General features: G+C 41.9%; 1 long non-coding RNA gene across 1 annotated transcript in view; it reads right to left on the reverse strand.

Moving 5' to 3' along the window:
• Positions 1-1,454: 1,454 nt before the first annotated feature.
• Positions 1,455-27,463, reverse strand: part of LOC135315746 (uncharacterized) — a 112,482-nt gene continuing 86,473 nt past the window's right edge. Inside the window, exons 11-16 of the long non-coding RNA XR_010375250.1 lie at positions 24,220-24,381; positions 14,489-14,623; positions 13,911-14,102; positions 9,528-9,637; positions 9,334-9,416; positions 1,455-4,569 (exon numbers count right to left, since the gene is read on the reverse strand). This is a non-coding gene — a long non-coding RNA (uncharacterized LOC135315746). The remainder of the gene's footprint in view (positions 4,570-9,333; positions 9,417-9,527; positions 9,638-13,910; positions 14,103-14,488; positions 14,624-24,219; positions 24,382-27,463) is intronic.

The following is a 27,463-nucleotide window of genomic DNA, read 5'->3' on the forward strand; positions in this document are numbered from 1 at the left end:
CCCCAAAACCTCCTGCTGAAGCTCAGAGTGAAACCCTATGCCAGCTTCAAATGAGTGAGAATTTTCTGTGAATGTGTCCTGTGGTTTCAACTGGTTTTGCAATTAAGTTTGTGTCCTAGTTTCGTTCTGAATTTCAGCTGATGCCATGCTCAGCTCAGATAAATCAGAGCCTTAAAACAAAACTCAACCCTATTTGAGCCTCTCCTCTGAACTTGCTGTTGCCCCCCTCCCTTTTATTTTTTGTTATTCTTTTCCCCACCTCATTTCCAGTCAAGTCAAACTCCCCTCTAGTCACTGCTCTTTCCTTCATAGCACAAGCAAAAGAAGCCTCCCAGGGCATTTGGAGGTAGCTGCTAGCTTTTCCCCTCCAAATGCGTGTTAATCAGTAGCTTTGCGTTCAGCCCTCATGCATTGCTGAAAATAGAAAAGCAGGGAGCTCTGGCTCCACGGATGAGCATGCGCTGCTGGGCTCTTTGCAGCCTCTGAATACTGGGCTCAGTATCCACCAGAAAGCCAACTGGTGTGCACCCACAGAAGACTGCTGTCTGAGCATTAGAAGGACGCTTAGCTAAGATGACGGTGTTTTTGTAATCCAGAGCATGAAAAAGCAGGAAAGATAAATAAACATTAAAATGAAGAAGAGTGGTCAAGTGGGTACTCAAGGGCTTCACATCTTTCCAGGAGTCTGAAGCCAAGCAGCTAAAATTTAGTCTAAAGCTGAGAAACCAGAGGTCACAGAAAAGAGGCCACAATTATGTGTTGAAGTTTTGTAGGTGCAGATATATACTTTTGTCTTTGCAGTCAAACGTGTTGCCTCCATCTGTGTAAACAAAAAGCAGAGAAAGTTAACATTACAGGAAAAATACAGTAGAGGGAAAGAGTCGAGCAGGTTTTGGCTACACAGCAAAGAAACTTGATGGAATTAAAGTTTCAGCTCAGTTGTGTTGTCATTTTCCAATCCAGATGAAGAAAAAGAACAAATGCCCACCAAAAGTGGGAAAGGCGAAAGACCTTTGGAGGGCTGTACCAGCTAGGCCAGCAACACGGCCTGTGAGAGCTCAGTTTTATTTTAATGTGGTGGGAAGTGTGCCTGGAACTCTAAGTAATGCTCTGTGTTGTATGTAATGTTACACAGAGCCCCAGTTAGATGGGGTCCTGAATCGACACAGCTGGAGGGAGGGCTCAGCAGGAGTCCTATGCTAAGCAGTAAATAAATAAATAAATAAAGAAACTTCAGAGCCATTCAGATATTTATAGGGGTTTTATTATTATTGTTCAGGTACATAAAAAAAAATCCAACCAGACAAAAAAAAACCACCATACCCCACCAAAAACTCATAACAGCCAATAAGTTCCTTAGCTATATTTCCTTTGTGCAGCTAGTGATTTTTATGTATTACCTCTCTACAGATACATATATTTCTCATCGGCCTTGCCTTGCCTGTCCTGCCTTGCCTTGCCTTGCCCAATAATCTCCAGTGTTTCCTTCTTTCCCCCATAATCTTTATAAAGGCGCTTCCTTATGCAGTTTCAGGTGCATCTTATCTGCCACATAAGACTGGATTTAAAAGACCCAGGCTAAAAAAGCATTTGCTTAAAGCATGTCATGTATTAATAAAAAATTTTGCTTAAATTGAGTTACAATAACAAATGTCGGGTAAAGGGTTAATGTGACTTTTGAAGAAATTATTAAAAAAGCAGATCCCCAAATGCTGGGAGACCTGGGAGGATGTCAGGATCTACCTAGACTGCAGGGAGAAAGTGCTCCACTTCAGGTCTTGCATGCTGGGCATCCCAGTCAGGATACCTGTCGGACGTCATGGCAGATCCTTTCTGGCCTGTATTTCCCTTAAGTGGAAACCGGGTTTGAGGGAGAGGTGGGGGAGCTCTGCTCCAGCACCTTCTGCCTCCCAGGAACTGCAGAGGACTGGGGCATACACTTCACCCAGGGCCACTGGATGTGGTCCAGACTCCTGTGATGGAGTTTGACCAACTGGATTAAAAGGAAAATATCATCTGGCAACATCTTTTTAACTGTATAAAGGAAATATTAACGATAGACAAATAGAAAATATATGAAGCAAGTGGAATAGAATGATTAAAAAACCTTAGAAGCTCTTATAAATGGTTGGCATTGGTTCAGTCTGTGTACTCAGCCTAGATATTAGAAATCTTCCATAAAAAATGAAAGCTCCAGAAAACCTGGTGAAATTTCCTTTTCTTAGCTACTAGTGTGGGGTAGTATAGAATTTTAATTTTTTAAAGCTATCAGATAATAACAGATGCACAAAGCTTTCCCTGTAACTCTTCCCCTCACACATACAGACATACACCACCCAAATCAGATCCAAACCGGATAGTGTGGGCAGAACAATGGGAAACAGAGAACAGCTGGGTCTTTAAAGAAAAAAAGAAAATCACATGCAAAGTGGTTAAGTAACTGCCTCCTTCCCTCCTCCACCTTTTTCTGGTAACTTGATTGAAATCCAAACCACGAAGCAGATCTTTGGGGTGGGGAGCCAGGAGAGGAGAGGGAGGCAGAGCGGAGGCAGGAGACCACCTGTCCTGTCCGCCCCGTGCCCTTCCCCCGCGAACGCAAGCGGCTGGGGAGGCGAAGCTGCCCCGCGCACTGAGCCGGGCCGTGCCTGCCGGCACCGTGCGGCCCTCTCAGCCCGTCGCCTCTGTCACATCACGTACTCAAAGTCAAGGCTGACTGATGTGTTCGGAGGCGCTTTTCTAAGACAAGGTCTCCTGCCTTTTCACACAGATAGTTTGGTGAGAGGAACTGGCCAACGACTTCCTTCCGCTGGCCTAAACTCCCTAAAATCAAGAGGGAACATGTGATGCCATCAACGGACTTTGGTTCTACATTTAAGTGAGGTTCTTTGCTATTCAGTATCAACAGCATTTACCACTTTCCTACTTCAAAAGTGTCAGGCAATGAGTCACAGAGTGGAAACAAAAGCGATGTGATTTATGTGACCTGTCTTGTACAGGCAGTAATATAAAGGTATAAACAATACATTGTTGTCGTCATTCCTGTTGGCATATTATTAAGAGCAATCAGGAATCCACTAGATTCCTCTATCACATCCCAGTACGTTATCTTTGTCTGTAGAAAACACATAAATTGTAAAACTAATTAAAACAAGTGCACCCAGGGAAGACTCATGGATTACATGCTACCAGGATCTAAAGTCACCCTCACGTCTACAATTTTTCTCTTATCTTTTTTCCCATGTATATATTTATAAAAGAAGTGTTTTCAGTGAAAAAATCAAAGGCTGCTTTTGAAAAATTGGAAGTCAAAATTACATGAAATGTTTCACACCATGTAAATACATGTAATTTGTACTGCCAGCACAAGTATGTAAGGAACCAGCAACGTGCTCTACCCTTTTTATACCTCTTAGCTGTGTAAACTACTCAAAACTGGAGGGCACATGTCACTTACACTGACATGCAAATCATTACTGCTTTGTCTGCCAGGAAATTTGTGTAAACCAATGCTGAGTTCAGGTTCATTATATTGACTTTTTCACCAACAAGTAAATTGAAAGGTTACATTGTTGACATACCAGATGTTATGCAAACTGCTTTTTCAAACCATGGTTTCCATACGTCTCTATAAATAAATAAATTAGACACTTACAAATGGTGTGCAAATCAATACATGGTAAATCACCCATTTATATACACACAGCAAAAACTACTGTGTGTAAACCCATATTTCACACAATGTCAAAACCTCCTTTTTCACCAAGTACTTTTCATTTTCCTGAAAATAGTTGTCATCTATGTAAATGTTTTCCCTCAAGACCAACTGTTCTTCATAGAAAGAACATTACAGGGAAACCCGCGTGCCTGAATTAGCACATGGTGTTATCAATGGGAGTTAAGCACCCGAGTGAGAGTTAGGCTATGATGTGTCTTTAAGGATTTGAGTTTATGTATCTAGAAGAGTAGATTTGCATGTGCTAACTTTAGGCACACTCAAGTTTTTAATATGGATTGGCTCCAGTTTTGATTTAGCCTCAGGGTATTTTGACCCCCTCCTTCTGCATTTTTTCTCTCCCTGACTTATCTCTAATAACAAAAATAAGCAAAACAGTATTTGTCCAATGAGATACTTATTCAGGACTGGTTCTCCTTTCATGGTGATGCAAATCAGGACTGACCTTGTAATTGCAGACTTTATGAAGTACACGTGCTCCAGGATGAAATCACAAGGGTTAATAACGTGATTTTAAGATGGATTGCGCTCCCTCAGTCTCAGGGCTAAAACAAAGTGCGGCTGACCCCTGCCTAGCTTACAAAGGCCTTCAGGTACCTCAGGCTCCATTATTGCAGGAACAAATATGGTGTTTAGTCCAAGGTCTCCCATTGCAATCATTATTTCTGAAGAAGTCCCCTGCAGTGCCAGCGATTACTTGCCATGCCCAGTTTCCAACGTGTGAGTTTATTCTGGTGTAAATCAGGGCAAACCAGATTAATTTCCTAAATCTCCAGTTGCAGAGAAATGAGATTTCTTGGAATGATGGTGATGCCTTCTGCCAGTTGCTTCATCTCCTAATCAAAGAAATGTCATAACAAATCAAATTTTCTGTAGTACCTTATACACATTCAACATACAGATGCAGAATGGTTTCAATACACTCCAAAAGATTCCTCCAAGTTGGAAGAAGCCTTGATCAATTCAGACCCTTCTCAACCAGCTGTGACACAGGACTGTGTCTTTCCCACTTTATAATTCTTCACTGAGTGCTCATACTGAAATTGTTTCATAACCACATGAATTTGGAGTTTTCATTTCACCCTTGGAAGAAATGTAGAGTCTGGCACGGTGACAAGTATAACAGTGTGTAAAAGCACAATTAACTTATGCTCCCACCCCATTTTTTTACATTTCTAAGGAAGCTCTGAGATTTCAGAGTGATTGTTTTCACTTCAGAGCCAGCAGCACACGATCACTTCACTTCATCAGCAATGCCATACAACGCCGGCGTGCTCAGTCACGGGCGTGAGCCCCTGTCCCACCGCCGGAGGAGAGAGGTCACAGCCCACAGCACACTGCGCCTTCCCCCAGCAAGAGGCTTCCTAACACAGAGAAGCAGTAATTAAAAAGGCCAAGGGGAGTTACATACAGCACTAAGAGAGTTAGGCACCATAAACGCTATTTTTTTCCCTAGTACCACCAACTTTTCCTTTCAAAATGTGAATTTGTTTATACATAAAGAAGTAACACCTAAGAGACTAAATATCAAAGCTTTTCAATGTGACTAAGTTAGAATATGCCAAAAGATGCTAGAGTTACCTGTTTGCCAAGTATTTTGAGATCTTGAATTTCCAACTCTTGTTGGTAAAAGAAAGGTGTCTAAAAAGAAAATGGTCTCAGACACTCCATACTAAGATCCCAGCACTGCAAAGGTTCATGAACTTTCATATCTACCTGCTTTCCAAAGACAGCTTGGGTGAGCAAAGTTGACTGTAAATGTTTTCAGAGTATTGCCCCTTCTGTCTGACTATGCTTTGCCATGTGGCTGAGACAGAGTGGTGTGTGAAAGTGGTGGTTATTGAGTCAAGAAACCTTTTTATTAGTTTGAGGATGTTGAATGAGCAAGGCTGATGTTCTCTGTGCTGAACATGGATGCTGTATCGAATCATTGCTTTGAACTTGGTTCCCTGATGACTTCAGTTTACTGCCACTTGCTTCCCTGAGATCTCTGAGTGACACCATGTAGAGTATCTCACTTGCATTTCATCTTCTTCCTGATGAGAGTAGACCCTCAAAACTCTCTGTTGACCTTCCACTACATCTAAGCAACTGCCTGTTTTCCTTTTTGCCACCCTTTTATTGACCCTTCTTTGGCAGCTAAATGTAGATATCTCACTAGTCACTGGTGCTAGCACAGCTCAGAGGTGCTTTCAGATTTAATCACCCCAGGCCCTGTATAATTTAGAGTAAAGAAAAAATACAGAGTTCATCTGTCTTAAATTCTCTTACAGTTTGTTTTAGTCATCAGGCTTGCCACTTCTAAGGGAAAGCAGTTTAAAACTGATATCCAGCAGACTGTCACTTCAGAACCACCATCTCTTGGATCATAGATGGCACGAGGTACCAGCCAGGTATCATATTTCCAGCAGCATTCAATAGCATTACATATGCATTTCCTTTACCACCAACACCATAAAGACATTCTGCCAGACACAATCATCTGCATCTAGCCTGGCAATTTATAAGCTATCCTAAGCACATGGTCTGAAGAGCCTGGCTGTTAAAAGAGGAAGAGCCAGCTGCAGCAATGGATAAAATTGCATCTAAAAGCAGAACAAAAGAACACCAAGCTGAGCCTTTGCTAGTTCTCTTTCACAAGCCTGTGCACAGATTTGTGCAGGGTTTTAAAACTCTTAGATAAATAAAAAAAAGTATTCTGCCACTCCTAATAGTTGCAAAATTCACATATTAAAAGCAAAGCATGTCCATATTCACAGGAAAGGCAAAGAAGAATGGGTAGGTTTTATATTGTGAGATTTTGGTCTGTAGATTCTGATTTTTCTTTTCTTAAATCTTGATTGTTCATTTTTAAGAGAGTTCTAATGAAACACCCTCAAGCTCTGCAGTGGTTTGCATCTATGGTTAGCAAGCCAAATACCAGTTTGCTTTGTTTCGCAAGTAGCATTAGAGATAGGAGAGGGTAAGATCATGCCCTGGTTTTACAAGGCTGTAAGAGGCACTTAGGGGCCGTACAGTCCCCTGCTTGGCTGCCTAAAGCCTACTTTGGTCATTAAATAACGTGAAAGACTTATAATAACAGCTGGTGATTAATATATCCCCTTTGTACAAATGTTTTACATATGTCGCTATAACCACTGCAGAGAGACAGCTCTGCTCTCCTAAAGGCTGAGTCTTGCCCAGAATTTCTTTTTATTTACTTAAAACTGTACCATTACACATCACCATTTGCCAAATACTGTCACATCATGACGAAAGTTTACATCCTATGGTAAGTATAACTAAAAAGGTCATAGTCACAGGTTCTTTAGGATTCTGAGGTGAGGTAAAACATCTTAAGCAGGAGAAAGGGATGGGGAAGGTGTTAAAGAAGGTCTTTCCTTAAACTACTTGATACCATACTTTCCAAGACAATTTTTCCTCAGTCTGGAAAAGGAAAATAACCCCACAGCTTTGTGTGAAGTGGCAAATAAGAAAAGGTAGTGCTTTGGGCGCTCAGGTGCACAACTACTTAAGTTCTATCATGTGAAAGTCACAGCTGAGGTTTGTCAGATAATGACTTTCTGCTTTCCAGACACACAGGTCTATTTTCACTATATTTCATGGTTTCAACAGACAGCATATGAATTGCACATGAGAATCACATAGACCAAACATGTCTCGCTGTTGATTCAGTGCCACTGCCCTCTTACTAAAGAAACAATTTTGCATTCTTCGGTGTCCCTGGGCATCTGTGGGCGATCCTAGGCAAACGGCAAATTATTTCACTGAATTACGCTCCAGATGAGTTTGTGACTTACATTTGAAGTACAGCCTGCCAGTAAGTGTGAACCTGGACTTGACCCTGAGTTCCTGGAGAAATACCATCAGCTTCCTCGTTCTAAAGAAATTTTAATTGATCATCGTCCACTCTTTGTGGTCATTTTCTTCGTTTTTACTGACCTATTGCCACATAAAGGTCCGAGCATTAACCTTGCTTCCACCACTTTAACTACCTTTCTCCATCTGCAAGGAGGATCAACAGATGAATTTACATTCTGCAAGTGGGAGGGACTTTCATTTCTTTCTTTTGGAATAGATGGGCTGACACTTCTTCCACTGAATGCAAACATGTTCACCTTATGCAGAAAGCACCTGAGACAGTGTAAACCCACAGCCCAGCAATCTGGCCAGTGCTCCCTGAGACAAAACAATCCCTTTCAGAACTATGAAGCACACTGTCCTATGTCATTTGTAGTGTACAGACTCCCTTTTCAATTACACAGAATCATAGACTCATAGAATCATTAAGGTTGGAAAAGACCTCTAGGAACATCAAGTCCAACCATAATCTGTACAACTGTAATCAAGTCCAACCATACATCTGTGTTTTCCTCAGACTGTCTGCCTTTCTGGCAGTTATATGGACAGTTTTGCATTATAAACCCTTAGAAAGTCAAAAATTCCAAGCAACAGAGATGGTGTTGCCTTTTTCTTTACTTTTACAGGTCATGTTAGGACCAGACGATGTTACAGGCATTGCCTTGAGTCAAGACATGTACTGGCTTTGGTAGTGTCTTAAAGAGTCTACACAGGAGAGGAGAAGAGGCAAGATTGATGCCTAGAGCTGGTCAAAGTGTTATAGCAAAGATTTTGCCAAAATCTCATTTCTGACCAACCAAAATATTTGCTAGCTCTGTGCTAGTTTCGGCAAAATCTAGTGCTTTAAAATAACCATCTCAAGCAATAAAATCAGTTAAAAAACATTTAGATGTTTAGCTTTCAAATTTTCAAAAGAAAATATCTGCATTTTTCATTAATACATTTAAACTTACTTCATATTTTAAGGGGTTTTTATTTAAAGCTTAAAGAACATTAAATTAACAAAAACAATTAAATGAACAAAAATAAAATGAAACTTCTCATTCGACCCAAGAAGGAAGGCTGACAGCTTTTCAGTTTACATACTTTTTAAAGACAGGTTGTTTCGAATACACTCAAAAGTTCCTTACAACTATTTTTGCTGCACGTTTTCAGAATTGTCAGAAAACAAAACCAGTCCATTATTCACATAGCTTTGCCAGTAAGCTCCATGGCTGTGAAGGACACAGGCCCATGCGGCCGCCAACAGCTGTGTTCCATCTAATTCTCCTTGTTCAGCCTTGGTTTCCTACTGGTTTGGCAACCCTGAAGGTCCAGAATATCTTGTGGATAACATTAGGCATGAGAACACAGGTAGAGTTTAGGCTGCCTGAAAAGAGCCTTGAATTCATGGACATTTTCCATCTCCTGCTGGTCTTCCAGGAATGGTGCCACTCTAGCCTATCTCTTTCTCCCCTTCATCTAGGACTGTGTTCAAATGGCACACTTAGGCTCTGCAAATGGCATTTGATGTGTCACAATGGTGCCAAGGAATAAGGCAGGACTGGCATCAGGTGAAGGGAGAGAGAAGCCCACCAAGGAAAAAGAAACTGAGGAGTGATGAGTCAACTAAATTCTCAGAAACTGAGTGATGGGATGCTTTGGCAACAAGAGGAGATATGATTCATTGGAAAGTCACATGAAACATAAACATGTGACCCAATGTTCTCTGCCATGTCTGGGGATGGCTAAGTACTCACAGAGGTATCACCAGGAGGAAACTCTGCTAGATCCATGTGGTCACCTCTTCCCTGGAATACATGACGTTGTCAGATATCAGGCACTGAAAGACAACCAGACATGGTTCTGCAAAATTTGTGCTTTCTCATAAACCTTTTACAGCATTGCATTTTTAAATTCAAGCTCAGCTGTGGAGCTTTCTTTTGTGACTTACATTCAATATCTATTATCATCATCATTCAGTGCCAAACCGTGAGCTCCTTTGGAATAATGACTGTTGTAACAATGAATGCGAAATCACACTCTGTCCAAGGACCCTAATATCTAAATGTAGAAGAGACAGACAGAGACAAACAAACAAGAAATACGAGAGATCTATACAACAACTATGATAAGCAATAGTCTCAGCACATCATGTTCCCTGGCATTGCCAGCTCCTTTTGTAGGCATCATGGCAGAGGAAAACTTGGTCCAAAAATAACCTATATTTTGAATGTTTTGTTATAAATTTGGTTTGATCAGTCACATGGTCTCTGGAATGAGAATAAACATAGGCTATCTTCACATACAAATAACTCATTGGATATTTATCTTCTAGCTGTTTTTCCCAAACAGTTTTATAATCTACACACACACACACATATTTAATTGCATACTTTAAATGAACAGGCATTCCTGCTGTGCCTTAGCCCCATTATGAAAACACATTTTCTGGATAGATGAGACATTTTTACAAAACAAGATTTTGCTACTTGTTGTGGACATGATCTTGTAACAACTGTTTCTGCTTGTGAGGTTACAGAGATCAACTGTCTTGTACCTACTGCACTAGGAAGCAAAGATCTCTCCTACATGAAAATAGGTTGAATTAAAGGAATTGACAAAGAACCATAAATGACACCATCAAAAAATGATTTCTAAGATCATCCAGCTCAAGCTAAACTTGGTGGAAATACTCCAAATAACATCAGTAGAGGCAAGTCCTAAGTATAGCACAGATAGTTTGTAAGATGGATGTGCTGGCATATTTTATTTACATGGCAGAACTGTAATTTATTAATTCTTTGAGATATTCACATGCAAGGTCCAGTTAAAGTGAAGGCTCTGTCTCTATCCGAATTACTGCTGGAACTCGATGTGACTTCTTCTATGTTCCCATACACAGGAAGGACTGATAGACTGGCCACAGAGGAAGGAGTAAGTTTAATCCATTCACCGCCTTTTCTTCCAAGTAAAGAGTGGAATTACAGGGGAGGAAATGAGGCGAGCCTCAGCTCAGCTTGCTGGCAAGACCATCTTAGGCTGTGTGGGGTAGGAGACGGGAAGGCGAAAAGGCCTCCTGAGGTTAAACGGCCACCAGCAAATTACTGGCCTCCCTCAAACTGCATTAAGCAGGGAGGGGCATGATTCCAAGATATACCAAAATTCCTTCTCAAGTTAGCCGAAGGATGATGCAGTTTAGACGCTACCTACTGCACCGGGCAATACCTGTAGGTATAACCTAGTGCAGAGAAATACAGACATCTAAAATATTAAAACTTAGGTCTGCAGACAGATATAGATCTGAAAACTCCATGTGGCATTACAGTGTGCAGGGAGCTGTTTTTAAATGAGGGCGGTGGCTTATACCAATAACGGAGCCTCCCTAGCACCATCCCCATTACGAGAGATTTTTGTTTAATTCTTCATAACCTGTAGATCAGGACACTAAGCCATTTTCCTCTAGGTAACTTGTTCAAATCAGGACCCAAGTAACAGCGAATTAAAGCATTTACCATCTAACAACACGAGTTTGGTGGCTGAAATAAGCTCCCTGTTGCATTGAATCAGACTTCATTTAGACAGACTTTAATAACCTATATAGCTGCCTGTGCGAAGACACCTACCAGCACAGTGACCCAAGTACAGTGCCAGTAGTGCTATACCACCAGCGTTGCCCAAAGAAGACTAGAAAAGGATTGTCTGACCGCCACTTCCCTGGGGACCTCCAGGGGAAATGAGATGTATCTCATGAGCTTCTCAATCAGCAGAAATTGGAACAAAAACAAATAAAACAGTTGGTGGCCTCAGTTGTGTTTCTTGTGGGCAGTCACCCATGTTGCAAAAGCTTTCCTTGGGATGGGCACTAATTGCTCTCCCTTGCTAGAGGTCTTAGTCAAGTAGTCAGAAGTGAAATTACAACAGAGAGTAAAGGTCAGGATGTCAAAAGCATTTAGGTGCCTTGCCCCAAATAAGAAGCCTGAACTTCTACCAGAAAAAATGGGAATGTTGGTGCCTATGTAGGAATCACGACCTGGACTAACTTGACCCACATTTAATCACTACAGTAATAGTCAAAATGCTGCTGTTTCAGGTTTTTCTACAAAGGAGGAAGAAAGGGAACTCCAGGAGCCAGATCAGAGCTTTTGCGGGACACTCAGCTCCCCTGAAGATGCCTGACCAACCTGAGAGCCTTCTCTGATGGCGTGACTGGCTGGGTCAATAAAGGGAGAGCAGTGGATGTTCTCTATCTTTACTTCAGGAAGGCATTCGACACTGTCTCCCACAGAATCCTCACAGGCAAGCTAAGGAAGTGTGGGCTGGATGAGAGGACAGTGAGGTGGACAGAGAACTGACTCAGCAACAGAACTCAGAGGGTCGTGATCAGTGGAGCAGAGTCTGGCTGGAGGCCTGTCACTAGTGGTGTTCCCCAGGGGTCTGTGCTAGGTCCTGTCCTGTTCAACATATCCGTCAATGACCTGGATGATGGGACAGAGTGTCCCCTCAGCAAGTTTGCTGGTGATACCAGGCTGGGAGGGGTGGCTGATATACCAGAAGCTGTGCTGCCATCCAGCGAGAGCTGGACAGGCTGGAGAGCTGGGCCCAGGGGAACTTCATGAAATTCAGCAAGAGCAAGTGCAAAGTCCTGCACCTGGGGAGGAACAACCCCCCGCACCAGCACAGGCTGGGGCTGAACTACTGGAAAGCAGCTCTGCTGAGAAGGACCTGGGAGTGCTGGTGGGCAACAAGTTGACCATGAGCCAACAATGTGCCCTTGTGGCCAAGAAGGCCAACGGTGTCCTGGGCTGCATTAAAAGGAGTGTGGCCAGCAGATTGAGAGAGGTTATCCTCCCCCTGTACTCAGCCCTAGTGAGACAACATCTGGAGTGCTGTGTCCAGTTTTGGGCCCCTCAGCTTGAGAAGGATGTGGAACTGCTTGAGCCAGTCCGGTGGAGAGCTACGAAGATGGTCAGGGGACTGGAGCATCTCCCATATGAGGAAAGGCTGAGAGACCTGGGTTCCTTTAGCCTGGAGAAGACCTATAAATATGTAAATGGTGGGTGTCAGGACGATGGGACTAGGCTCTTTTCAATAGTGCCCAATGACAGGACAAGGGTCAATGGGCACAAGTTGGATCACAGGAAGTTCCATGAGGACAAACCCCTTCCCTGTGCGGGTGCCAGAGCAGGGGCACAGGCTGCCCAGGGAGGCTGTGGGGTCCCTTCCCTGGAGACATTCACACCCTGCCTGGACGCGGTCCTGTGCCCCTGCTCTGGGGGTGCCTGCTCGAGCAGGGGGGTTGGACAGAGGTCCCTTCCAACCCCTACCATTCTGTGATTCTGTGATCTCCTGCATCAACCAGAAAGAAAGATCAGCATCACTCCCAGTGCTAAAACCTCAGAAAAGTGCTTAATCTGAGACGTCTTGAATCTTGGCTTATATATCTAAGCCACTCTGTGGACCAGCCCTGATCATAGGATCTCTCTCACGTCATCCTAGTCACTAAAATACAAGCATCTAGTTTAAGGTGGTCTTCCTCATGCTCCCTCTGGGGAAGCATCCCTCCATTGATCTAGATGGACCCTTCACTGAAATGTGAGGGTTTGAGCTTCTTCAAACTGAGCTTGCTCTTTTCTCTCATCTGCATGGTCTGTGCAGCATGAATGAGCCTCACAGCTGCTGCCAGGTTGGAGATCTCGAATTTAGAATTTGAGATCTTGATTTTTGAATCAAGCGTTAGCGAGTTAGCGTGGGTATTAGTAGGTAGCAGGCTGAAAGAGGTACACACTCTGCCGCGAAATTCATGGAGAAGTGTCTCAAGCAATGTGAAAAAGCAGTTCTGAAACTTCACATTTTGAAAGAAACTGGATGAAAAAGATAGGCAGTGATTCTCAAACACAAATGTTAGTTCTCTAATCAGAAAGGGGATTACTAACAGAGTGCTCCCCACAAAAAATACATTTGTGGTTAGGCACAGTTCCTAATACATATTAAGTATTTTCATTGCTAGTAAGTTCAGTGCAAATGTGTGTCTTTTTCAGTAAAAATTATTATGTTTTTAATTAAATTTCTAATCTTATTGTCATTAATTAGCATATAGCATTTTTTACAGAATCAGGATTTTAAAAAAAAACAATTGTAGAAAATACAAATTCTCCAACTTTAGATTTAGGCTTTGAGGCTTATGTCTATCTAAGAAAAGATATTCGATATTAATCCCATTTGAGATATACCCTCAAAACCTTAATTTTAAGGAGTAACCTGTAACCAGAAACTTGCTCCCTCATGGGGAGCTGGCAGAACGTTCTCATGAAAGATGTTGTGAAGTGGCACATACCTGCTGGGACGAAAGTGGTATCTGGTGTGTGATGGATCAGCCCTTTCAGTTAGTCATCCTGCAGCTTTTCTCATCGCAGGCCTAATCCTGGCTCTTATTCTTCTGTGTGTTTCCTGCAGGAATAATGTAACTGGCAAATCTTCAGGCATGTCAACTTACAAATGGGCTATGTCAGAGGACATATTCTGGAGGCTACAAAGAAACAGAAAACAGGATCAAATGAAACATAAACAGTCTGATTATACAAGACAAAACTGGTAATATGGGGGTTTATTGAAATTAATTTAATATTTCTAAGAAAGTATCTGGTTTAAGTGGGAATTATTTTCTTATGTTACATTTCAATGCTCAGAAATGTCAAAAGTTTAAAAAGTCACCATTTCAAAACAAGTGGTGGTGTTTCAGTGCAAAATGTTGACATTTTTTCACTTTAACATCACTGATTCTTGGGGAATATTTCATTTTACAAAAGCTTTCAAAATCTAATCCAAGCCTACCTACTACTCTCAAAAGGAGAGTAGAAGGGGAAGGGGAACATTCTTAGCAGAGCAAATGGGGGTTAGGATGACAGGAGCAACCTGATGCTGAGTGGGAAGGTGAGTTTGTGTAGTAACCGCTCTGATGTGAAAGGCAATGTCCAACCCCGTCTCCTTCTTAACTTCAGCTTGGAGCGAGTGTCAGATCCCAATGTAAACTTTCCCATCTGTGTTATTCTATTAACTGAAAGGGAAAGGGATTAGCATATGTACTTGTCACATCTTTTGACCTGTTGCATACTGAGACCGAAGGTAATGTTAAAGCAAACAGCATTCTTCTCCCTTTGCCAGGATAAGCAGGGCACGGGGGTGGCGTTTTGTTAAAAGAAAAGAAAGCCAGACCATGTAAAACAAAGTATGTACCCTGTGCAAAAATAAATCTTGGAAGTTGAAGATTTCCAGTGGGTATACCTTAAACAGGGTGAGAGAGAGAGAAAGAGAAAACATTTGAGAGGAAAGTTCCCCTCCCTGCCAAGCACCACATGGAGGGCCTTCCCATGGAAATAACTGCAGAAGACTGATCGCTGACAGAAAACACCGCCAAGTGAAGGAGGTCCCAGCCATTGTCCTGGTAAAAGCTTAGTGAATGAGAACATTCTGATTAAGACACGTGCTCCAGAGAAGGGGGTTGAAGTGTGGCACAACACTAATGTGACAGAGCGTGGCTCGTAGCCCAAAAGGAGTACACATTTTGGAAGGTTGATGCGGCCTGGGGCTTCATTCCTTCTTTTCGTATAGTTTCTTTCCTTCTCCCCTCACTGTAAGTTTATAGAGCACATGTGCACACACAGAGACACACATAATGGCAACAATAGTCTGCCTTTCCTCTCCCTTCCCCTGCATTTTATTTCCACCAGGCCTTTCCTGTGATTGGGACAAGATGAAGTGTTGGATGCTGACACTGATAGAGAATACATTTGGGTATAGAGGGTTTAATGAAGCTAGGCATCAAAAATCTGTTTTTCAAACGTTTCAGTTAACTTGGCACTAAATTATTCATAGAAAAAGAAATTGAGGGCTTTCCACTCCTCCTGCTTTTTCCTAGGTATTTCTGGTTCCTTTGTAAAAATCTATAGGAGTGTATGCACTTTGTCAAAGAAGAAAACAAATTCAGCACCTCCAGGATGATCTAGTCAGTTCAGCAATGGGAAAAAAAGGCAATTAACTGTATTGCTATCACAGAGAGCCAAATGAATGGGACTGGATGACCCGGGTACAGTGTGTTCAGCAAACAGGCTTTTCCAAGAAGGCTGAGCAGGAACGCCCTGATGTCCCCCACATTTGAATAAGAGCCATTATATTACAGTTATGGCCAAGGCTTGAGCGTCTGATGTCAATGGAGTAGATAGTTTGTACAAAATATTAACCACAGCTAAATCCCAGTTCTTTTTTGACTGTGTTCCCTCCTCAGATTGCAAGAAGCATATCAACAGATTAGACTGAGCCTAGCAGTGGACTATCAAGGCAGCTGAACACACGAGGAGAGGCTGAGGGAGGTGAATTTTTTCAGCCTGAAGAAGAGAAAGGTTAAAGGAGGGGATCTAATTGGTGCCTTCTACTAACTGATAGATGGCTACAAAGAAGATAGAGTCCAACTTTTCTCAGATACGCACAGTAAAAGGGTTAGAGGCAATGATCACAAGTTGCAGCAAGATAAATTAAAACGTCATTAAAAAATAAACAGAAAGGAATACGGTTAAGTTCTGGAACAGGTTGCACAGAAAGATGGTAAAACATCTAAACTTGCAGAGTTTTAAAACTTGACAGGACACAGTCTTGAGAAACCTTAACTACCTTTGAAGTTTGCCCTCTTTTAAGTAGGGGCCAGATGATCTACAAATGCCAGTTCCGATCTTAACTAGTCCCTGACTCTGAGTATATCAATTATATTTTTTGCAGTGATATAGACAATCACTTTCAGAAATCCCCATCTCCTACCTCAACTCAAATGTCCCCCTCTAAATGAAAATTTTTTCTTTTACTCCTACAAACGAGAAGACAGATTAAAGCATTATTGAAAGTACAGCCGGTACCACCTGCCATTTGTGCGTTCAGAGCAGGGCTTTTGATTCTCTGTGAGCATCATCACCATCACCATCTATGACAAATAGGCCACGGCTCTCCCATTGTGTAGGAAGAAGGCAGTGTTGTGCTAGGAGCTACACAAACACATGGCACCATTTATGAGTGACCGGGACCAGTTCTACGTTGTCTCATGCTCTGTCATCTCAGGAAGTGAATAAATCTCACTCCTTTCCTCGCTGTCACTAAGCCAGGGCCACGGATGTGTTCTGTGGTTGAAAAGCAGCTTTGTTAGATGAGTTCGCGTCTTCAGAAAAAGGTGTAAAAATATTGACAAAAGAAAACCCCTTAAAACATAATGTGTCTCTTCTCACTGACAGAGTCATAACGATAGAGAGTCTGCAGAGAGGACAACTCAAGATGACACACAATTTGCCCACAGTGACAATTAGTGGTATCAAAATCAATTTGCCAGAGCGTGACAAAGAGGAATATCATGGTTTCCCCTTGACCTCAATCTTTTTGACGGAAAGTATTTCCCCGTACTTTGTAAAGTATTAGGCAAACCTGGGTTGAAGTTGTAGGGAAGCTGAAGGGAGTTGGAGGATGGAGCGCAGTAGGCAACACTGAGCTGCTCCTGTGTTGTGTGGCACCAAAGGAGATCACAGAGACTACTGCTGGGATTCCTCAGCGCTGATAACAGTGTTCCCAGAGCACATATTAACCCCTCTCAGAACAAACTGTTGAACCAAAGTTTATGGCAGGCTGTTATAATGAATGCAACCATTTCAATGCAGTGATTGGGAATGTTTACAGGGTGTAATTCTTGGCTAAACAAAGGAGGCATTTCTGGGAGGCCATGTGGCATGGGTCATTGCTTTGCTGAAAGACAGAATGAGATAAGAGCCCTCACACTTCACCAGACTTACTCTTTTCCCTTTACATGACTGGAAGGGTCCAGGCTGGCAGTACAAGGCAGCATTATTGCCGATCCTCCCATACAACGCAGTTGCCTCCTCATTGTCTTCTCAGCTCCTGAATCGTCTTTACTGACTTTGTCTTACAGCAGCACATAAGTGCCCCACCCACAGGCCAAAGCTGCCATGTGCTGTGCAAGCACCGAATGCAACCCTGACGCCAGGTCCATGGGGCCTCAGAGACTGCCCTTCCAGCAGAGATGTATGTGTTGGTATTTGTATACATTGATAACATGACATCACCAGTTTGCTTGCCTTTTAGAGCGACTCTAAAATTACATCTCCCAGGGCAAATATCTAAGTACATTGTACATACATTGACTGACAGAATATTTCCAAATATGGAGTCTTGACACTATCCATGCAGAAGCTGCTGGATTTATCTATCTCTGAGCTCAGATATTAGGAGGTCTTATTGCCTCAGGTCAGATGTGAAGCTGCCCGGGTTCTAGGTTTGATATCCACACAAACAGACTGTGCTTTTTAATCAAGTAATTAATACATGCTTTTGTATAGATGTGTATAATAATGAATGTGTAAGTTTGAATGCAAATAAACACAGAGACACACTCACACTAAAATGTAATGCATACTGCCGGAAAAGAGGAGAGGAAAAAGCCACATCAGGGCACTGTTTTACATCACAGATTTGTAGTCTCCTGAAATGGACAGACAATATATGCTTTTTCCAGGATTATTCAGTCTGTGTACCAAGTCAGTGGCTTTAAAAAGACTACCGTTTTGCTCCACACAACTTACTAGTACCGCTTGGCAGCTTTCCACTCTAGTTCTCTACCGGCCAAATAATCTGCCTAATGCATTTCAAGTCTTAATTAGATTTTTCTTACATTTTGTTTTAATTCTGTCTGAAGAGAATATTAGTTCAAGGACCAAGTATTTATAGCCCGCTTGGTGGTGTCCTGACACCGAAATGCCTATATTCCCACTGCCAGGCACTGCCAGGCTTAAGGGTGCACGTATCTATACATATGCACAGCGAGGCACACACACCCCATAGCCTTGAATAGACTGTAATGCCAAAAGAGAGAGACCTCACTATTTGTCCTTATTTTAGCAGCAGCGAAGTGAAAGGAAAACATGGAATGGGACATTTTCATACCTTTAACATTCCTGTTTACTTGTTCAATGAGTGATGCAGTTTTTCCAATTAATATATTTTAATACTTCTTATTTTTGTTGTCTATTGAATTTAACTACAATATATGTCTTCAAATTTGATATTTGAATATGTCTGATTTCCACCTTTCCTCACTAAAAATTCTTTTTATCTGCTTTTATTTTGTAGCTGATGGGGTCTGAAATCTGTATGGGCTGGTGGCATTTCTGGTAAGAATATCTGCAATTTTTTCTACTGTAGAACGGGTTAAAAAAAAGGAGCACCAAAGCATTGCTCAAACTTTTTTCAAAGTTATAGACCTTTCTTTACATGGAGTCTCTCTCTAATGCAGTAAGTAATAGTGAATGGCAATTGTAGGATCTCATAGGTAAAAACCACCATTTTTTTGCCTAAGTTTTGAAGGACAGCAAACTACAAATCACCCACCGGCTTCAGTGGAGTTGGGGTTTTACACTGAGTTTTCTGAAGGGCAAAATATCCTCTGACTAACTCAGTGATAGCAGTATAGGTCTTTTTTGCACTTGATTTTCCCCGATTTCATTCATTACCTGCCAGCCATTGGGGTACCTCTAAACTCAGTGTAGCCACTGTCCTGTCAGCTAATCACCACCCTCGCTGCTGTCAGTGCTATTCACACAGACAACACAAATTGTGGTTCATATCATGTAGATTACCTCCACTTTATAGAAAGAGAAACTTCACCAGCATTAAATAATTTCAAATGTGTCTCTCTTTGCTAAGCAGATGTTGGTGTGAACAAGCATATCAGGATGTGATCCTTGCAAAACAAAAGTAAGGTTCATTCAGCATCAGTTTGAGTTTTGAAGCATGGGTCACCAGAATCTGGATGCGAACTGATTGCTATCGCCTTGTGTATTCCTTCATGCTAATAAAGCCCCACTACACTAACAGACAGTCCACAGAGTAGTCTTTAAAAGGGAAAAAAAAAAATCAAGCTAAATCAACTCTCAAATTCCCGTTTTTAAGAGTTTAAGAGTGGAAAATTTCTTTTACCTATTCTTTGGGTGGTACAAAAATCTAAAATTCCTATAGCCCTACTTCCCTGGGCCAAGTCAAACAAGGATATTGTCCTTTTAATGTCTTAAAGGCTCTGTTTTCTTGTAATGCCAAATGCAATATTTTTTTGAAAACACTACACCAGAAGTTTCCCAGCTGAGAAAACAGGCTGGTGAAAAATGGTTTCAGAAAACGAAATAAACCATGCAAAAGCTGTTCAGGGTGTGTGTATGAAATGAACATCTGGATTTGGCTTGTTAAACTGCCTCCTTTTTTCTCTCTCCCCCCCTTTTCTTTTTCTCACAGCTGTTCGAAAGAGTCCTAAAGGCAAAGAGACAGGTCAATGGACTGGGTTACACCTTTTTTTCTTTTCCTCTTTTTCAAACCTCTTTGCACCTACGCAAGGAATCCAGGCCACATGTGTGTTTAATAAGTAGGCACAAACACAAGAGAGAAAAAAAAATATCTCAATTCCTGTTGGTTCTTAGGAGAGACACTGAAGGAAAAATAAACTCCGGATTTCAAATTTTCTCTCTCTCACAAAAAAAAAGAAAACTTATGGTTCCAATAAAATATTTCTTTAAAAACCCAATGGATTATTATTTTTTTAAAAAAACAGGGTCTTTGGAGAGTATATCTTTTTCTCTGATCCTTTTGAGGAATAACAATGGGTTAATCCCTTACCTGCTGGAGCAAAAGGAAATTATAAAATGCCAATGGCTGAGGTTCACTGAACTGCATCTTCCTATACCACACAACAGATACATACATTTATATTGAATGGGTTCATATTTAATTTCAGGCTGCAACTTCCCCAGCTTGAGCACTCCAGAAACGAAACAGAGAACAAAAGGAACTGAGAAATTATCTGGAGACAATATTTTCTGAGAAACAGATGATTTGTCTTTTCCTACTGACACAACATCCCCTGGCATTGCTAAAGCGATGGCCAAGAGCAGAGCATCTTTCAGCTGTGACAGGCTTCAGTAACCTGATCCTGTAAAAGCTGTGGAAAGTTGTCTCACAAGGGTCTTCTAGACAAGGTGCAAGGGCTGCATTAAGTCTGATCCTAGTCTTGGATCATGGGTCAAATGACCACACTACATATTTCAGCCAACAATCGGGGATGCTAAGATAGCCCTATTCCACTGACAATTAGCTGCATGAAAATACTCTGTTCTCTTTGAAATACAGCCCTGTGGCCCTGTACACTCACATACACAGATGGAGACATCCAAGGAGCATGGCGACCAAACCTGAGCAGACACTGACACTCTAAGCAAAAACACCCTTTTTATTTAAAGGTCCACTTTCTGCCTAACTATTAACAATTTCTGTGCTCCCTCTGCACATCTAGGCTTGACGCACAGATTTTCAGCTTAGACAGAAGTATTGCACTTGTGGGTAGATCTATACAAATATACACCTGCTGCTGCTCAGAGAGCTTCCACACACAGGTGGAAGAGTTTATGACCCTTATAGTACCAAACCTGAACCATGACTATTTACTCTACCTCCTTTTACTGTTGCTCCTCTGAGTTCTGCTTGGGGTTGGTCGCAATATTGCAGTCCAATAAGTAAAAAAATAAGTCCCCAGATCCTTAAGTTTGTTTGGGGAATCTTACTTTGGCTAGAAAACCGATGTTGAAAATCAAATACTTGAGCAAAAGCCCTTTGCAAAACACAAACCCTAATGCCAGGAAAGAAGCTGCACTGCTTAACGTTAATACTATAACTCAGGCAATGCAGTGATATTTTCTGGAAAAAGCCTTTGCACAGTAGCCTCTGTCGAAAAGCCAGCATTTGTCAATAGGTGCTGCACGTACACACCAGATTAAACACACAGCGACACTGTTGAGCTTTCAGAAGGTCTTTCCAGAGAGAATGCAGTGCTGGTTTTTGATGTGATAACCCTGGATTTGACCTACGTAAATACTATAAAAAAAAAATGTTAACAACGAACAAAGGGTATGTGGAAAAAAAATCCCACTCCAATCCCAGCACTTGCTTTCCTGTCCATCCTAGTTCTGTATGGGATCCATGTCAAGAAGACAAATCTTAATCTGAAATAGAAACTTGCCTTCAGTCGGTCTAGTGATGGTTTTAAGGAACAACATTTGGTCAGTGAAGAACTAATTTGCCGATATTTTCCAAGGTCATATCTGCTGTAATAGGACTGAAAGACAGAATTACCTCAAAATCCAACTGAAGGCAAAGTGAATTCCCTTTCTCTTCTCTCTTCCCTCTCTTTTTATAAAAGACCATGAGAAGAGCACGGCAGTGAGTATTATTTATGGAGCACCTAATAAAAATGCTATGGGGAAATAATTACTGGAAACATCTGACTGTGTGACTGTAAATGCCTAGGTCCCAGTGCGCTGATTTAATGGACCGCTGCTTTAGTGTGTTATGCCTTGTGCTACTGACTTCAAGCCCCCCTGCCCTCCTATTAAACTGCTCGCATCGCTTTTAGATCAGGACTTTATTCTGCAAGGTTTGTGGCAACTTTCCAGAGAGGGATAATGTCAGAAGGGGTGACTGTGTTCACAGGGAGGCCTGGAGCCAGCCCTGGGAGAGAAAAAGGGCTTTGTGAAGAAATCACAGTGAAAACCTGAAGGCTTGTGGTTCTGGGGCTGAATAATATTTCATAATCCAGATGCCAGGTGCTTTAAGTATTTCTGAATGACATTGGTTGGATGTGAACTCTTCCCTCTTTTTTTCTACTCATTTATAATTCACAAACCAACAAACTGTTATTTTATTTTCGGGTGTATTTTTTTTTTCTTTAAATACCCCTTTATAATCTCCCAAACCCAGTGGTACAAACCCAAGCAGCCTCCCTGCACAAAGGGCACTTCTCACTGAGAATTACTCGTGCCCTCCACCTTTTCGCAGATAGATGCAAAAATGTTAAAATTCACAAAACACCTTGTAAGTGATATGAAAAACACAAGGATTTGAAGTTCCTGCTTTCATTTGCAAAAACAGTCCTGAAGAAAGACCGGAGGGCTATCATTTAACTACTGGTGCTGACTTACTAAATGAAGAGAAAATAAAAGGCAACTCATTGCTACACTGACAGCAAGAACAAAATCATATCCACTCTTTCTGAACCCAGCAGTTAGCACACTTTTTTTTTTTTTTTTATTGCTAGTTTTAATGTAATATTTAAGTTGGAACTAAAACAGACCATGGAACATTAAATCACTACCAAATGCAAATTTACCTATATATCTGAACTAAATTTTCTCCTACATTTACAACGCAAAATTCTACCATTTGAACTGTGAGCTCCTATTGCATTTAATGGGACGCAGCAAACTCCAGACATTACTTGGAATATACATGCACTTATCTTGTTGTTACAGGTCTCCCTCGCAGAACTGAAAGAGAGCTTTAGTACCAGACAGTATCTCTCTGGGGTCATACCCAATGAATAGTGTTTTTTGAAAGGATTATTTCAAAGGAACTCTGAAAAAGAATCTAATGACTTGCAAGCTACAGGATTGCAGCATGGGAGGAAGTAGATAATGGAATATGACAGCAATGCATTTTTCATAAACCCAGTGATTTCTATCATAATGAGAAACCCATCTATAATTCGGAGAAGTCCCCCCCAGAAGGAAACCTACGCTGTTGCAGAAAGCACACTGAAGTACGAAATGAAACAATAATGATGATGATGTTGCTGATGAGTCCCATAGCTCTGTCTTCCCTTCTCTCTCACTGAGTTTACAGGCGCAATTCAAGAGGAGCAGTTCCAATCCCTCTCTACCTCGGCATCGCTAACCAGGGAAGCTCACAGGCGTACATCAGAGACCTCATGATAGATGCGAAACCCTAGAGAAGAGGCTGTTCTTTATCTGACGAAAGTTAAGGCCTACATCTGCTCTCAATTAGCAGGCAATTAGGGGAGCTGAAAACAAACCTGTTTACATTGGCTATGAAGTCTAAAATAATTTGTGAGATGTCAGGACAGGATATTAAGATGTTAATGATTTTGTTTCTTTACTTTTTTGCATGCGGCGTAGTATCACATCTTCCTTTCGCAGCTCCGTATACAGTATACAGTAACAGATGGATTGGCTTCTGGGAGGGTAAGAAACCACTGGAGGCTGGTTTGGGTGGGAGGAGAAGTTGTGTCTTACAAATAATATGTATGGGAGACCTGAGGATGAGGATTTCTTTGCAAAAAAGAAGGTGGTTGTTAATTTTTAATTGTGAAATAATGTCATGTCATGGATTACAGCATTCAGAGGTTTCAACCACAATTCCCATAGTAAAGGGTAAAGGGAGGTCTGCAACCTCCTGCAAAAGTCAGAAACAGTGACTGAACAAATCCAGAAAAGACTGTGTGCAGACCTTTGCTGGACTTGCTCTGGTGGAACAGTTCTGACCCCAGTTGTCCCTCCACGAAAGCCAACACAGGCAAGTGACCCCAGTGCAAGGAAGCCATCTGCTCCCTAAGCAAGCATCCTGCATTAGACATCTAGGGAACACCGTGATCTCTGAACCTCAGATTAACATCTGGGATAGCATCTTGCTTATTTCTGTATCGCTTCTTTCCAAATACCGATTTACAGCACTAGCTCTTTCAGAAGAAAACTTTCACTACTGACCTCTCAGTTCAGCAGCACCCACCAGGGTGAGGTTGTTTAAGGTTCAGCTAATGCTTCTTGTTGTCGCTTGGGTGGCTTGTGATCAGTCACATGAAGGAGGTTTTGCAGAAGCATGCGTCCACTTGAACAGAAAATGAACACTGGCACTAGTATCCTTTGCTTCTGAAATGACAGGACTAGTTAGCAGAATATGGTAGAAGAACAGTGGAATAGATGAGGAAAGCTGCAGAAATCACCTGCCTAGAACGTACTTGTTTGGACCTTATTTATTACAATAGGTACCTTTCCTACTGACTGCCCGGGCTAATTCTGTCAAACTTAGAGCGGGGCTTATTGCCATATTAACCTTAAATGATACAGTCATCGCACCTTACCTTTGACCCTCATAACTAACTAACAAATAATTCTAGTAAAGAATCCACTCCAAGCTGACAAAACTACGTTTCTACAGTTCCAGATAATCAGCCATGTTACCATAATTACTTACTTCATGCAAACAGAGGCCTAAATTCACACAGCCCTCAAAATTTCAAAAAGCCACGGAACAAAAAGTGCACCACAGGTGCCACTGTGCCCTCTTGTGTTCTCCTTTGGGCCGTCTCCTCTCTTGTCTTTTTCTTTTTTCCCCACCACACGCTACAGATCCAGCTCTAATAAGAGCCAGGTGTTCAAGCCCCCAGGCCACAAAATAGCTTTAATTATAATATTAATAGCATTCTGCTAAATCAGAAAAAAACCAAATAGGTCAGTATTTGTGGTTACATTTTTCAATGTCCTGGTGTTTGTTTTCTTTCCAATTTTATGTTTCTTACTGGCATTTATAATGCCTGAGAGACATTCCAGAGGCCAAAATACAGGCGATCTGATCTTTGCATGATACTCCTAACTTTCCACAAAAAGAAATACCAGGAGGAGATCAGATCTACATTATACCAGCCCCAGAGGTATACCCTTGAGTCTTGACCTCCTTTGATGAAAAGCAGAAGAGCTCAGCATTATCTATATTTATTGTTATTACCTTAATTGCTACTATTATTAAGCAGCCCATGAAATATATTAATATAAATAACATAAACACAGACATTTGAAACACAAATTCGAGCACAAAGAAAAGACACCTCCTATTTACCAAATATTAAACCAAATGTATTTCATACTTTCCATTAATAACTCTTGCAGATGCATGCTGTATGAGTCAGTATATAGTAAATGTTAGGATAAATGCGTACAGTATGGGAATGCCAGCCAGTCTCCTTGGTGGATACTTACTATTTAAAAGATTAAAAAAAAAGGGGGGGGGGACTCTGTTAAAAGGAGAATATTAAATTAATTTCATTTCTGCCAGTAAACACTCAGATCAAGTAAATTCAGTTTGAAAGTTGAAAAAATCAAGCTTTTGCCAGTTGAGCTGCTAGTGGAAGGAGCCTGTCCTGTGGTGGGGGGAGAGGGAGCCACAGGAGGGCAATTCTGTTTCGCAGTATCAAGGCTTCAAAACACATTTCTGTTCCGCACCATGCAGAAAACAGAACTTTTAAAATACTTTCACAGAAGCAGAATCAGTTCATTCCCATGGGCATCACGCAGCTCTGCTGACTGTGCGCCTGCCAGCACAGCCCCCGTCCCCGTGGGGTGCCAGGCAGGAATCCCCCCTCACTGGCACCTTCCTCTGACATGAACAAACCATCCCCTTCGCTGAAACAACACTTGGCTCAACATCTGCTTGCCAAATCGTGCCCCTTCTGCTGCTTACACCCCTCTCAGCAACAGCAAACCCTGGGTACCCGAGCCCGGTCATTCGGTTGGTAAAACTCGATGCAGTGAGCTCAACTCATTCATTCCCAACCCTATTGACTCCTCACAACCAAGAGTAGTAAAACATGTTTTTGTCAGTAAACTACACTACAGTGACTCAGACACTGACACACAGGGCGCAGTTACCGTGTGCACAGTAACATGGTGCCATATTTAGAGTTTCTAACCATAACCACACTTGCAAAAACTGCATTAGATCAGCAGCCAGTTTCCCGGACTCCCACTCCTTGTTTCTGACTGCAGGAATTCAGATTATTTGTCTTGTACCAAATAAAGTTGCTTAGGCGATAAAACAGAACGAAGTAAAAACAGAGGGGCCTAACAATTAATGCTTTAATCTGTTCTGGCTCAAGTAGATAATGCTTATAGTGGAAAACAGCAGAGAGTAAAAAAAAAGAAGCAGCAAAATTGAAACCCAACAGGAAAAGAAATCTTTTTCCTTGTTTTTTATTTTTCAAACTTTTAATATTATCCTTAGCAGCACATGTGTAACTTGCAGAAGTGTTGGCTGACCTTCATTAACTACATTTGTCCTCATTGAGGGTGCCTGTGAATATCAGCATAGACGAAGCAAGAAAACCCACTGAGGAAGATGTTTGGGTTGAGCACTGTGTGACTACTGCTGCTCACTGCAGTTAGCCATCGGGGGGAACATTTCAGTTGCCTTAGTTTAAGATTTTTTTCCATAAGGAGCAGGTTTGGTGCAATGTAAAGGCACTCTCACTTTTTTTCTTTTTTTTTAAATAACAAGCCAGGTATTGCTGGTGGGATGAAGAAAGTTGAGGGACTCACACAATCATTCAGGATGTTTTGGGATTAGAGAGGATCAGAAGCACATGCTTTCATTGCAAGAGAGACTGTTTAAAAGTGAGGCCAGCCGAGATCAAAGATACCTGTCCTGGGAAAAGAAAGGCAGATAAACATCAGGAGTTAAAGAAGGTGATGAGCACAGGAAGAGGGGATCCGGGAGGTATCAGGTAACTCTGACCTAGGTCCCAAAACATCCACTGCCTGGTAAGGAAGAGGGGTCTTGTACAGGTGTATTTATTATTTTGTCTACACTTGTTTCTTTCCCATGCTATTTTAGAGAGAATTGTTTTAGTACCATAGGCAACACCTGCACACAGCTGCTCCCAGGGAATCACACAGGGAATGCCTGTGGTGCTGGGAATCTAAGAAAAAAGTGTGGACTTCAAGTCCAAAAGGTCACGGCTGGTCCTGTGGTTTTAGGGCAGCTGCACCACAGAGCTTCGCTGCCTCGAGTACGCTACTGAACACCAAGGGACGAAGCGGATGAGCCTTGGCACAGCAGCTGGGGGGACGTCCAGTGCCTGGGAGAGCTGCTCTGGGGAGCGGGAACTGAAGCCCTTCCCGTGTCCGCTCGCTCATCCACCTTTGTGGCCAGCTGGTACAGTACCAGCACATCCCTGTC

The sequence above is a fragment of the Phalacrocorax carbo genome, chromosome 14, assembly GCF_963921805.1.
Source record: "Phalacrocorax carbo chromosome 14, bPhaCar2.1, whole genome shotgun sequence".
Classification (NCBI taxonomy): domain Eukaryota; kingdom Metazoa; phylum Chordata; class Aves; order Suliformes; family Phalacrocoracidae; genus Phalacrocorax; species Phalacrocorax carbo.